Here is a 12,874-nt window from a genome sequence, read left to right on the forward strand (position 1 = left end):
AATCAGGCACACATTTTTGCCATATAGCCTCAATCCTGCAAAAGCCTACATTTTGCAAATAGGATTTTGGAGGATTTGGGAAGGTTAGCGTCAATGATGTTTCAATTTTGGTTCTTACCTGGATTGGGCTGAAGGTATTCTATTGTCTTGTTCACCAAATCATCCACTGTGTGACCTGCCACGTCAATTTTCTAATGAATAAAAAATACATTACCCAAAGACAATGAGAAGAATTCAATAAGCATAAATAATGTCAAGCAATATTTACTAATACTAAATGTGTTAAAACTTTTTTCGCTATGGCAGGAGAGATTCATACCCTGGACTCCGTTGCGTGTACACATCAGAGTCCAACCTGGGCTAGGACTAGGGCTAAGTTACACTTACAGCAGACAGGGCTCTGGAGTGCTCTGAAACGTGCAAAACAAAACGGGCAAAGAAAATGTCCTCAGTATTGCACCAACCAAGTTTGGAGACTCAATTCAATTTTCAAAGGAGATTTTTCTTCAATATTTTGCACATGAGAGGGAAGTCAAGTGATTTCAAAATGGGACTAAATACTAGACTGGTACATGTCCAACCATCATGACCATATGGTCCAACTATTTGAAAAGACTGACCTCTTCATTCAGTGTCAATAGTCTGGTGGCTTGACTGCGGAGAAATGTGTAGCAAATTGGGACTAGTTCCCGCTTCATGCCACATGTTTCTTAAATTCTTTTGGCATGGTTGATTGATGCAGTACTGAAGCTGTGTTGGACTGGTTGTTTCAGGTGCCAGTCTATTTTCTTGCTTTGCATGTTTTCAATACCATAAGTTTTGGGACTCTCATACACAGTATTGAGAGTCCCAAATTTTCGGACTACACTTACAGTAGTCCGAGTAACTTGGACCCAACTTATCGTCTTTTTAACATGCAGATTTCATCCTCAAAATGGCCTCCCAATTACTAGATAGGCCACCTGAGGTACAAATAGACATCGATGATTAAGATGGTTGTACTGAAGTTTATTTACGATCCGGAAGAAAAGTGAAATTTCCCGTTCAATTCTGAGAGCTCCCCTTTCGATCATGAACATGTTAAATTTCCGACTCGTGTTAATGTTTGAACGACGTGATGTAGTCTTCGATTCTGTTACCGAGCGCGAAGCATCGATTATGATAATGAGTAGACTGGATCTCGCTTGTGAACACAAGTGGATTTCAAATGGTATAAAATCGGGAACTAGCTTGAACTGGTTTCCGCCCATAAAAGCTGTCCTAGTTCCCGACTCTCTATTATTAGGCCAAAAAAAAGAATATGACTCTGCCGTTTTCCTCATACATCATCTCAATGAAGGACAGTCATTGCAAAAATTATGCTAAGACATGAATCTAGGACTAAGAAACATTTCCAATTTCAATGTTGGGAAATACTTCAATTTTCTTGACTCACCATAGACTTTGTACCGCTGAAGTGGCGTCAGGTTGCAACATTCTTTCCATGTCTGCTGCCCATTGGAGATCAACCTGCTATCTGAACTGTCATCAATTGCATCATATGCTGCATTCCTCTGACTCTGTGTCTTGCATCACTGGCTGCTCATGGCATGCACGTCATCAATTTCTATGAAAACCGTAGGATAACAGAAAGGCACTTTTATCTGTATCTGTATGGTTACGTTGCAGAAGCCTATTCAGGCATTATCACAACGGAGTATAAGTACTCAAGGCGCTGGCAGTTATGTCTATTATTAGATGAATAAGTACATGAGAAATATGAGACCCATTATGTAGCACCTTTCATTGGTTTAATATAAGTTGCTGCGGCCACTGCTAGGACACCGAGGCGAACCCCTTCTCTTACTAAGCGAACAAGTCTTTAACGTGCATTATACAACACACGGGACCTACAGCTTTACGTCCCATCCAAAGGACGAAGCAAGAATGGTCAAGAGCCTTGCTTAACTTAAGCACAAGTGTCCGCCGGCGGGCTCGAACCTACGTGACATTGTTGACTCTGAAACACCAGAACATGAGTCCGGTGCTCTTAACCGCTAGGCCATGACACTCCATTTATAACGGCTAAATAAAGCGTGAGTTGGTATTTGCTGGACGTGTACTAAAGGAGCAATTCTTCCGAAAATTGAGGGCTGTCCATGCAAACTCAAACAAGGCCTAGCCTAGCCCTAGGCCTAACTTAACTGACATTTATTTTGCCAGCCATGCCAGCATAATTATTACGTTTTTATTAGTCAGAATGGGACAAAACTATACATTCACGTTACGAGTGTCTTACTACGCTAATCTTGAATAACTGCTCCAAAAGAATCCTGTATTTTATTCTGAAATTTACCTTTCCCCAAAACGAGTTGTGGATCACGTTGCAATTTCCCCATGTGGTGATATCTGGCGCCAGCTGTCAACTGATAAAAGAACTGCGCCCTCTATTGATTCGATAAATAGCGCCCTCTATTGATAAGATGAGTGGCGCCCTCTATTGAACTTTCCCGTTTGGGGCAAACAAGTGGGGCGAGTTGGTAAGGGGGCGAGTTGGTAACTGTATGGTCAGTAGAGGGCGCTGTTTTGTTTTTCAATAGAGTGCGCTATTTATTGGATCACAAATTAGCTGTTTATGTATATCAATAGAGGGAGCTCTTCAAATTTTCAACAGAGGGCGCTATATCGGACAAGTAGAATGGCATAACCGGAATTAAGTGATCAGTTTTTAGTTGCTTGCCCGTGCAATTTTTTTAGTTTTGACAATAAAAAATACATTTTGTTTTCAAATTTCTATTTTTCTAGCAATATGAAAGCTTTGCACTTTGTAATGATGGAGACATCTATCGAAACGATCCGCCCACGTTTAATTAGAGAATTTTGATGTTACAAAAATTTTGAACTATTTAAGAGCCCAATAAATCCCTCGAATCTAAAATAAAGCTTAAAATTTTTTTCTCTGACGGCGTGAAACGTCCGAGAGCGAAATAGAAAATCAAGTGGTTACATTAAAAGCCTGAACTTTTCACTGAAAAGAAACAATGTAGTGTGCATGTGACTGTCGCAAAATTACACCGTTTTTTTTTTTAAAGGTAATTACAATGTTAACAATATTTGAATTGATATGATGAAAGGTGATTTCAAGTGTAATGCTATAGTCTCATAAACAAACCATATCCTTCATTGGCAATCATAGATGTACTGTGCTGGACAAGCTATTTCAAAAATTAAGTGATGCATCGAATTGACTTGTGGCCAGATAATTGGTCGTGAGAAATAGACAAACAAGACAGAAGATTGAGACAAAACATTGTTTTGCTCTCCCTCAACATTGTCTTGTGTCGCAACACGGAGAAAAACTTGGCGATGGGTTGCAGACGCAGTCCAAACAGAACAATTGCCTCACTTTTGCACATAAGTGATAGTCACACTCTATCTCAGAAATTAAGTGATGCATCGAATTGAATTTTAGCTAGATGACTGGTCATGACAAATAAACAAACAAGACAAGATTGAGACAAAATATTGTTTTTCTCACCATCAGCAGTGCCCTCCGTCAACACGGAGAAAAACTTGGCTATATGCTGCAGTCACTGTCCAAACAGAACATTTGCCTCACTTTTGCACAGAAACGATAGTCCAGCTGGACACACTATCACAAAAATTACATGACGCATTGAATTGAATTGTTGCCAGATGACTGGTTTTGAAAAATAGACAAACAAGACAGAAGATTGAGACAAAATATTGTTATGCTCTCCCTCAACATGCATTGTCTTGTGTCGCAACACGGAGAAAAACTTGGCTATAGGCTGCAGTCACAGTCCAAACAGAACATTTGCCTCACTTTTGCACAGAAATGATAGTCAAGCTGGACACGCTATCTCAAAAATTAAGTGATGCATCGCATTGTATTGTGGCCAGATGATTGGTCATGACAAATAGACAAACAAGACAGAAGATTGAGACAAAATATTGTTTTTCTCCCCATCAGCAGTGTCTTGCGTCAACATGGAGTAAAACTTGGCTATAGGCTGCAGTCACAGTCCAAACAGAACATTCGCCTCACTCTTGCACAGAAACGATAGTTCATGTAGACACGCTATCTCAAAAAATTAAGAGACGCATTGAATTGAATTCTGGCTAGATGATTGGTCATGAAAAAAAGACAAACAAGATAGAAAATTGAGAATAAAAAATGTCGTTTTCTCTGCCTCAACAGTGTAAACACAGTTATTGTATTAACTCAAGATAAACACATTGCATTGTAATGAAATTACCTCTAATATTTTACCATGATATTTGACAAGAGCATCTTGAAAATTGACAGGAACCGCCAACGAATGATTGTAAAACAATTGAAGGAATTAGCAATGTGAGGACACTCCGTGTTATTTTTATCGTCATGCATCAATTTCTTCCATAAGAGGGCGCGCTAAAAAAAAAACGCTCACCACGCACCAACTTCAGTCCACTATCTTGTTTCGATCTCGTTTTCGTTCTTGTTCAACGAATTCCATAAAAATATACTCCTGAATGTGATACATTATGACGAATTATTGGTCGGAATTTCACTAAAATACAATTTGTAAATTGTGACTTATCCACCGAACCATATAGTATTTTCTGTCATTTACGATATCATTCATTCGGAAGGTATTTTTCAGGTTTAACACACTAAGTTGTTTCGCTCACATTATTTTTGTTCTTTGATGAATTCACTTAATATTGTACTGGCAATCGTAACACATTATTAACAATTACTCAACGAAATTCTGAGTTAATACGTTCAGTATTACATGAGATATTGCCCGAACCATGAGTGTCTTCTTTTTATTCAATACCAGTTCGTGTTGGCTCTGCGTGTTAGCAGTATAGCGACCACTGTGCATGTGGTGCGCCCTCTATTGAAAGATTAAACCGCTGGGTACAGCAAAAATGTAGCAAAAAAATGCGTTGTGTTAAAACGGAGAAAAACTGTCTCATTAAGTCAGCTTTAATTTTCTTTCAAAAGAGGGCGCGCTTCACATATAGAGGTCACCACCGTAAATATTTTTTTTGTCAACACGAGACACCTAACTGAAGTCAACGTTCGTGACACAAAAACAAAACACTCGGTTTCCAAACAATAACTCAAGAAATACCCAAAGACGTTGAATATGGAGAGCAATTATTAATCCATGAAAAAAATATAACCAAAAGAATAAGTGAGTTAAGCACGAAAAATAGAAGACGCGTTTAAGTCAACGTTCATGGAACAAAAACAAAACCTACTCGTTGTGGAGACGATTACTCAAGAAATGTTTGATGCATTGCATTGAAATATTCCATAGTGATTTAACGTGATATATCAATCAAATCTCTCGAATTTGGATATGAATCGTTCCCCAATAATAAAAATATACCCAAGACAATGTGGCGTGTAAACGCGAAAAATACAAGGCGAATTTGAGTCAACCTTCATGGAATAAAAGCAATACCCTGTTTGTGGAGACAATAACTCCAAGAAACATTGATTTATAGGAGTGAAATTACATCTCCTGATTGGTCGTCATGTGTAACACAACTGGTTTGAATTTGGAAAGAAATCATTAAAAAATGGAATTAATATACCCTGGAAATGTAGTGAGTTATTAAAGCACACAAATTTAATGGCGATTTTGAGTCAACTTTCATGACACAAAAACAACACACTCGGTTTCCAGAAGATAACTCAAGAAACATCTGTTGCGTCACTTGCGTGGAATTGAAATTTCGTAAGTTGATTAAACGTGACAGATAACAAACAATTGATGAATTTGGAGAGGAATTGTCAAACAATAAAAGTAATAATTTCAAATAATGTACTGTGTTAACACCGAGAAAAACATACCTTATTAAAGTCAACTTTTATTTTATTTCAAAAGAGGGCGTGCCACACAAATAGTGGTCACCACAGTAAAGAATTTACCAAAGTCAACTTTCATGACACACAAAAATATCGCACTCAGTTTCCAAACGATAACTCAAGAAATACCTGTTGCGTTGCATTGAAATTACGTACATTAAATAAATTTGAAAGATAACAAAAATATGTAGAATATAAAGAGGCATTGGTAGCCAATAAAAATAATATAACCAATACAATTAAGTGTGTTAAGCACGAAAAAACAAGACGAGTTTAAGTCAATGTTCATAAATAATTAATTCAAGAAAAATTTAAACTATATCTCTTGATAGGTCGAGATACAACACAACACAACACAACCCTTTCGAATGTGAAGAGGATTCATCAAACAATAACATTAATATATAGGCCTACCCAGAAAATGTAGCGTGTTAAACGCGAAAAATAATATTAACGAAGAGGACTACCATTTATTTGTCTCAATATTTAGTTTGCTTCTCCTATTTGTCATGATTAATCTCCTGGCTAAAATTCAATTCAATGTGGTTGTTTCATGATTTAGCGTGTCCACGAGGACTGTGTTGTTTTCGTGCAATAAATAGGCGCATAATTTAATATATTTTTCTGTGGCGATTTGCCAGTGTTGACAAAAAATATATATATTTACGGAGAGAACTACATTCATTTTATAGAACATTTGCCTATTTATACTTGGATGCAATTGAGGTATGGCCAACACATACTCTTGGTTCTCTGCTGCAGCCAAAAGCAGCTATTTATTGGACTAAAACTTCTCGGGTTAAATTTCAAAGTATAAGGGTTTATCAGACACAAACGATGGACCTTCACTGTGGTCCCTTTAATTGTTAGCGGGCTCACCTGACCCAAACCTTAATTGGACCTTAACCTTGGTCCTGTCTTAGCGGGCTCGCCTGACCCAAACCATGGACCGTACTTTGGTCAAAATTTATGATCATCATGTCCCAATGCTTCAATGCCAACGACAATTTAAACTCTGGAATTTTTTTCCTTCTGAATTTCAAATTTTAAAAATGTTTAAATTCCATGTGATCAAGTTAACACAGATGTGCTGTTCCATTGTCGTACGGCTGGATCGAACAATATAATCTCTCGGGGAACAGCAGGAGAGATTGCAAGTCTGTGCAATTCATAACAGTGCCCTCAATAGTCAGTTGGCGTCCAGCCCAACCCCTCCACCCCAGCTTTTCAAACTTTCCAAGTCGGCGGTTCCGCAAATATTAACAAAAGATTGCCGCTGCTGGTCAAGAGGCCTAACTGTAGCCTTTCCACAAGGTCACCCTGACTAGCGCCGGTAGTTAACCGAGTGGCGAAACAGCGAGCCGTTTGAACGGAGACTAGACACACGTCGAGTGAGCTACAAGCGAGGTTTTCCAAATCCTAGCTTCATTCCAATACCGGATCCAGCTCTATTGCAAACCCCATGCCCGAAACCGGTTTACGGAACGAAGCCGGAGTTTGGGAAACACCGGTATGTCTCATGACTTCGGTGACTTTCGGTCGTTTTGTAAACATAGGCTTCGTGCCCGGTTCGGAACAAAGCCATGTAAGGCCCCTAATCAGACAAGTGGCTTTGTCATTTACTTGCATGGTATGGTCCCACTGGTATGGGGGAGGGGAGGGGGAAGGGGGGCATGTGGTCGTTCAACTATCCCACCCCACCCCCATCGTCGCTACGTCATTGCTTCAGAGATTATTATAAATCGAGGTGGTTCGCAATACAGAATGGCAAACTCTGGTGTGATTTGTCCGGATATCACCAGGGCTAGTTCAGGGTGAATCGTACGCGTTATGCGGAGGCCACGATTTTTAGGTCCATCATCACCGGTCATGCATTCTAACATTTCTGGAAATGATTATTCGAACTGGGAGATATTAACGTGTAAAAACCTTTTCCACATTTAGAAGGCCACGATTATACACGGGCCGTATATGATACGTAAAGTTCATGGAAGTTTATTTAACTGTATTTTATTTCCTCAAAGTCCCAATCAAGGAGCAAAGCCTACCTCAGGGGCATAACTACGGGGACACGGGGCATAAACCCCCACCCCCTGTGGAAGCCGGCCCCAGCCCTCCCCCTTCCCCACCCCCCCCCCCCGCCCCATTTCGAAAACCTGAATTAAAACATTAATTGTTGTAATAATACGTTTATTTTGCATTTAGTGCAGCCTTTGAAAAAAATTACGCACCCCAGGTGCCCTACCCTAAGTAAAACCCAAGTTTCTCCGCTGGCTTGAGTACGATTTAATTCCTCATATAATCCCGAATATATCCACACAATTTAATAGACTGAAGCGCCAACTGTACATTGAATGAATCACGGCCGGTGTATACGTCACTTGTCCATCCACCAATCACAGTTTGTCGGTGACAAGTCGGTGACGACAAGTCGGTGACCACAAGTGAGTGGTCTGTGACTGACAGGTTGAGTGTGTCAATCATAAATTCCATATTTGGATGTGTCACCGACATCCATACAATATCCACCAATAAGAAGCGGCCATTTGAATGTCGGTGACAAGTTTTTTTTTATGGTGACTATATAGCCTCAACGACGTCGGTGATGTGTGATTGACAGCGCACAGGAGCCATGCAATCACAATCCAGGTCCGAGGTTTTAGTCACTGCTCAGGAAATCGATGGCACTATTTAAGACATGTGGGGCCGTCCACCCTTCACATCGACCGCAGGTCACCTTCGGACGACAACCAGAGAGAGAACTGACTGCAAGAACAAGACTTTGCTCGGTGAGTGTTTGAAACAATCATTTTTCTTCTGAAGACATTTGTTGTCTTTTGCACGATGTGTTTGAATCAATGTGGGATTCAGAATTTGAATGTTGCTGATTCAATGATTTTTCAAACAACGAGCTCGGTAGTAGGCTTGATATTTCCTCGTCTTTGTGTGTTTGTGAAATGTGGTAGCTTGAGGACTGAAAAAAATTTTTATGAACAAATGTTCAATTTCTTTTTACTATGACTCTGATACACTTTTGCTAGCAGCAAAACCAGCGCGCTAATTCCAATCCAGAAGTTGTGCCTTTTCCCAACGACCACTTTGGAGTTGATAAAGTATCGCGATAATTTACAAATGTGTTTGAAATTAACTTGTTCAGACTGGCTTTGTTTGTGCATAACATGCACTAATCAAAGCGCGTCTGAAAGAGTTAATTTCAAACACTTTTGTAAATTATCGAGCTATTTTATTTCAGCTCTTAATGTAAACAGTTGGTGCGGATGCAGACCACGGTTTTGTGAGGTCAAATTTCAAGGCAATAAAAATGAGGAATTCCTGTTGGGCAATATTTCCGCTACTACTTCCATTGTGCACTCTCAAAAACAAATTGTCCAAATACTTACTGGTTTCTTTTCTTCTTGAACAAAAATCATTTGGATTCTTGTCGATATGGACAATACACTACAAAGTCACATTTATGGACTTTTTAAAATTAAGGTTCGACTGTTAGATTGGACTGTTTTCTGACCGCAGTTTTTCGCAAGTATAAAACATCAAGTTCCTTGCTGTGATTCAGAACAGTAAAGATGTATTGATCATTCAAAATAATATTTTAGAGGAACTACAAATCAGTGTTTTACATTTTCGGTTTCAAAATACAAGGCTCGCAAAACCTGGACTCTTTATAACCTGGCCAATATTTTTGGCATGATCAAGCACACTCTTATTTTTTGCCTCCCTTTTTCCTATTGACTTTATCGTTTAAATTTTCAAACATGAAATCCTAGTGCAATGTACTCACATTATTTCCGGATATCACTCAAACTCAATCAGAATGAAAAGTTATGCGGAAGTTGGTCACGGAAGAACGTATACAGGTATCCGGACATCTCAAAATGCCGGTCTTATTTGTGTTATTATTTGTGGATATTCTCAGTGCCTTTGAACTCTGTTGTTCAACTGGCATTTGCTATAGTTCAAAGTGCGCCATTCCTGTTTCATCAAGTTACTTTTAAGCATTGCAGGATAAAAGTGTCACTGGTCAGAATAGACTAGAGGGCGCAAATACAAACGCACTGGATCATGATGATGCACACAGTTTTATACAAGTTCAATAGCTGGATGCATTATGTAGAATTCATGGATAGATTTGATTTTTGGAGAACGAATTTGAGATAAATAGTCAACCCAAATTACATTTTTACTGAACAGACATTTTTTGGCCGTATTGTACTTGTGGAATTCAGCCATGCCTCCCCACCAAACTCCAAGTTATCTCCTAGAGGATTTTTAATGACTCATATTGTTGTTGGTATTTTTTTCAGCCAGCAATCCGCTCAAGTGTTGAAGAGTGCTTCTGCGAGAGAATTCAAGAACTGTGCTTAGGTGAGTGTCTGTTGACATTTTCTTCATTCAAGCATCAGAATAGAGCAGTGATTTGGTAGGAGACCGTTCCTTTTTTCTATGCATTGAATCTTTTTGGTCAAAATTAGAAACCAGAAAACGTCATTCAATTACCTCTACGAAAAATATCATCCTGGCCATGATGGTTAGGCTTCTCAATTTCCCTTCTTAAAAAATATCCTCCAAGCCATAGTCTCCTCAATTATCCCTTCTAAAAAATCCTCCTAGCAATGATGGTTAGTCTCCTCAATGATCACATCTAAAAAATATCTTCCAAGCCGTCATGCTTTGTCTGTTCAATAATCTCGTCTAAAAAATATCCTCCAAGCCATGATGATTACTCTCCTAAATTATTATCCATTCTAAAAAATAGCTTCCAAGCCGTGATGGTTTGTGCGTTAAATAATCTCTTCTAAAACAAATCCTCCCATTCATGATAGTTAGTTTCCTCAATTATCCCTTCTTAACAAATATCCTCCAAGCCATGATGGTTTTTATTTCAATAATCCCTTCAAAATATTCCTCCTAGCGGTGATGATTAGTCTCAACAATAATTCTCCCTTTAGAAAAAATCCTACTAGCCATGATGGTTAGTCTCCTTAATAATTATCCCTTCTAAAACAATATCCTCCTAGCCGTGATGATAACTCTCCTCAATTTTATCCATTCTAAAAAAATAGCTGGTAAGACGTGATGGTTTGTGTGTTCAATAATCTCTTCTAAAACAAAACATCCTCCCATTCAGCTGGTTAGTTTCCTCAGTTATCCCTTCTAAACTAAAAAATATCATCCAAGCCGTGATGGTTAGTCTCCTCAATTATCCCTTCTGAATAAATATCCTCCAAGCCATGATGGTTTTCATTTCATTAATCCCTTCTAAAAAATACCTCCTTGTCATGAGTGTGAGTCTCCGCAATTATCTGTTCTAGAAAATATCCTCCAAGCCATGATGGTTTGTCGCTTCAATTATCTCTTCTAAAAATATCCTCCAAGCCATGATGGTTTTCATTTCAATAATCCCTTCTAAAAATCTCCTCCTAACCGTGATGATAAGTCACCTCAATGATCCCTTTAAAAAAAATCCTGCTAGCAATGGTGGTTAATCTCCTCAATGATCACTTCTAAAAATATCTTCCTAGTCATGATGGTTATCCGGTTCGTAAGTGACTTCGTCATACACGCGCACGCACCACTGATTACGAGCGCCCATTGGATAAACACTCAAGTTGCGTTAACTTCCGGTTCCATTGGTGCCATGCTACACCATGTACAGAAAGTTGAGATGACGTCACACTTACGAACCGGATAGTTTCCTCAATGATCACATCTAAAAAAATATCTTCCAAGCCGTGATGGTTTGTCTGTTCAATTATCCCTTCTAAAAAATATCCTCCTAGCCGTGATGATAAGTCACCTCAGTTAGGCCTATCCCTTAAAAAAAACCTCCTAGCCGTGGTGATTAGCCTCCTCAATTATCCCTTTACAAAAAATATCCTCCTAGCAATGATGGTTAGTCTCCTCAATAATCACATCTAAAAAATATCTTCCAAGCCGTGATGTTTTTATTTCAATAATCCCTTCTAAAAAATATCCTCCTAGCCGTGATGATTAGTCTCCTCAATGATCAATCCTAAAAAATATATTCCAAGCCTTGATGGTTTGGCTGTTCAATAATCTCGTCCGAAAAATATCCTCCAAGCCATGATGGTTTTTATTTCAATAAGCCCTTCTAAAAAATATCCTCCTAGCTGTGATGGTTAGTCTCCTCAATTATCCCTCTCAAAAAAATATCTTCCAAGCCGTGATGGATTGTGTGTTCAATAATCTCTTCTAAAAATATCCTCCAAGTCAAGATGATAAATTTCCTCAATCATCTCTTCTAAAAAAAAAAATCCTCCGAGCCATGATGGTTAGTCTCCTCAATTATCCCTTCTAAAACAATATCCTCATGGCCATGATGGGTATACAGTCTCCTCAATCATCCCTTCTAAAAAATATCCTCCTAGCCGTGATGATAAGTCTCATCAATTATCCATTCTCAAAAAAATATCTTCCAAACCGTTATGGATTGTGTGCTCAATAATCTCTTCTAAAACATATCCTCCTAGCCATTATAGTTAGTCTCCTCAATTACCCTTCTAAAAAAATACCCTCCTAGCCATGATGGTTAGGCTCCTCAATGATCATTCCTAAAAATTATCTTCCTAGCCGTGATGGTTTGTCTGTTCAATAATCTCGTCTGAAAAAATATCCTCCAAGCCATGATGGTTTTTTTTTTCAATAAGCCCTTCTTAAAAATATCCTCCTAGCTGTGATGGTTAGTCTCCTCAATTATCCCTTCTTAAAAAATATCTTCCAAGCAGTGATGGATTGTGTTTACTAATCTCGTCTAAAAAATATCCTCCAAGTCAAGATGATTAGTCTCCTCAATAATCCATTCAAAAAAATATGCTCCGAGCCATGATGGTTTTCATTTAATAATCCCTTCTAAAAATATGCTCCTAACTGTGATGATAAGTCTCCTCAATTATCTCTTCTTAAATATCCTCCTAGCCATGATTGTTCGTCTCCTCAATTATCCTTTCTAAAAAAAAAGAAATTAGCCTC

The sequence above is a fragment of the Patiria miniata genome, unplaced genomic scaffold (genome assembly GCF_015706575.1).
Source record: "Patiria miniata isolate m_02_andy unplaced genomic scaffold, ASM1570657v1 HiC_scaffold_10, whole genome shotgun sequence".
Taxonomy (NCBI): Eukaryota; Metazoa; Echinodermata; class Asteroidea; order Valvatida; family Asterinidae; genus Patiria; species Patiria miniata.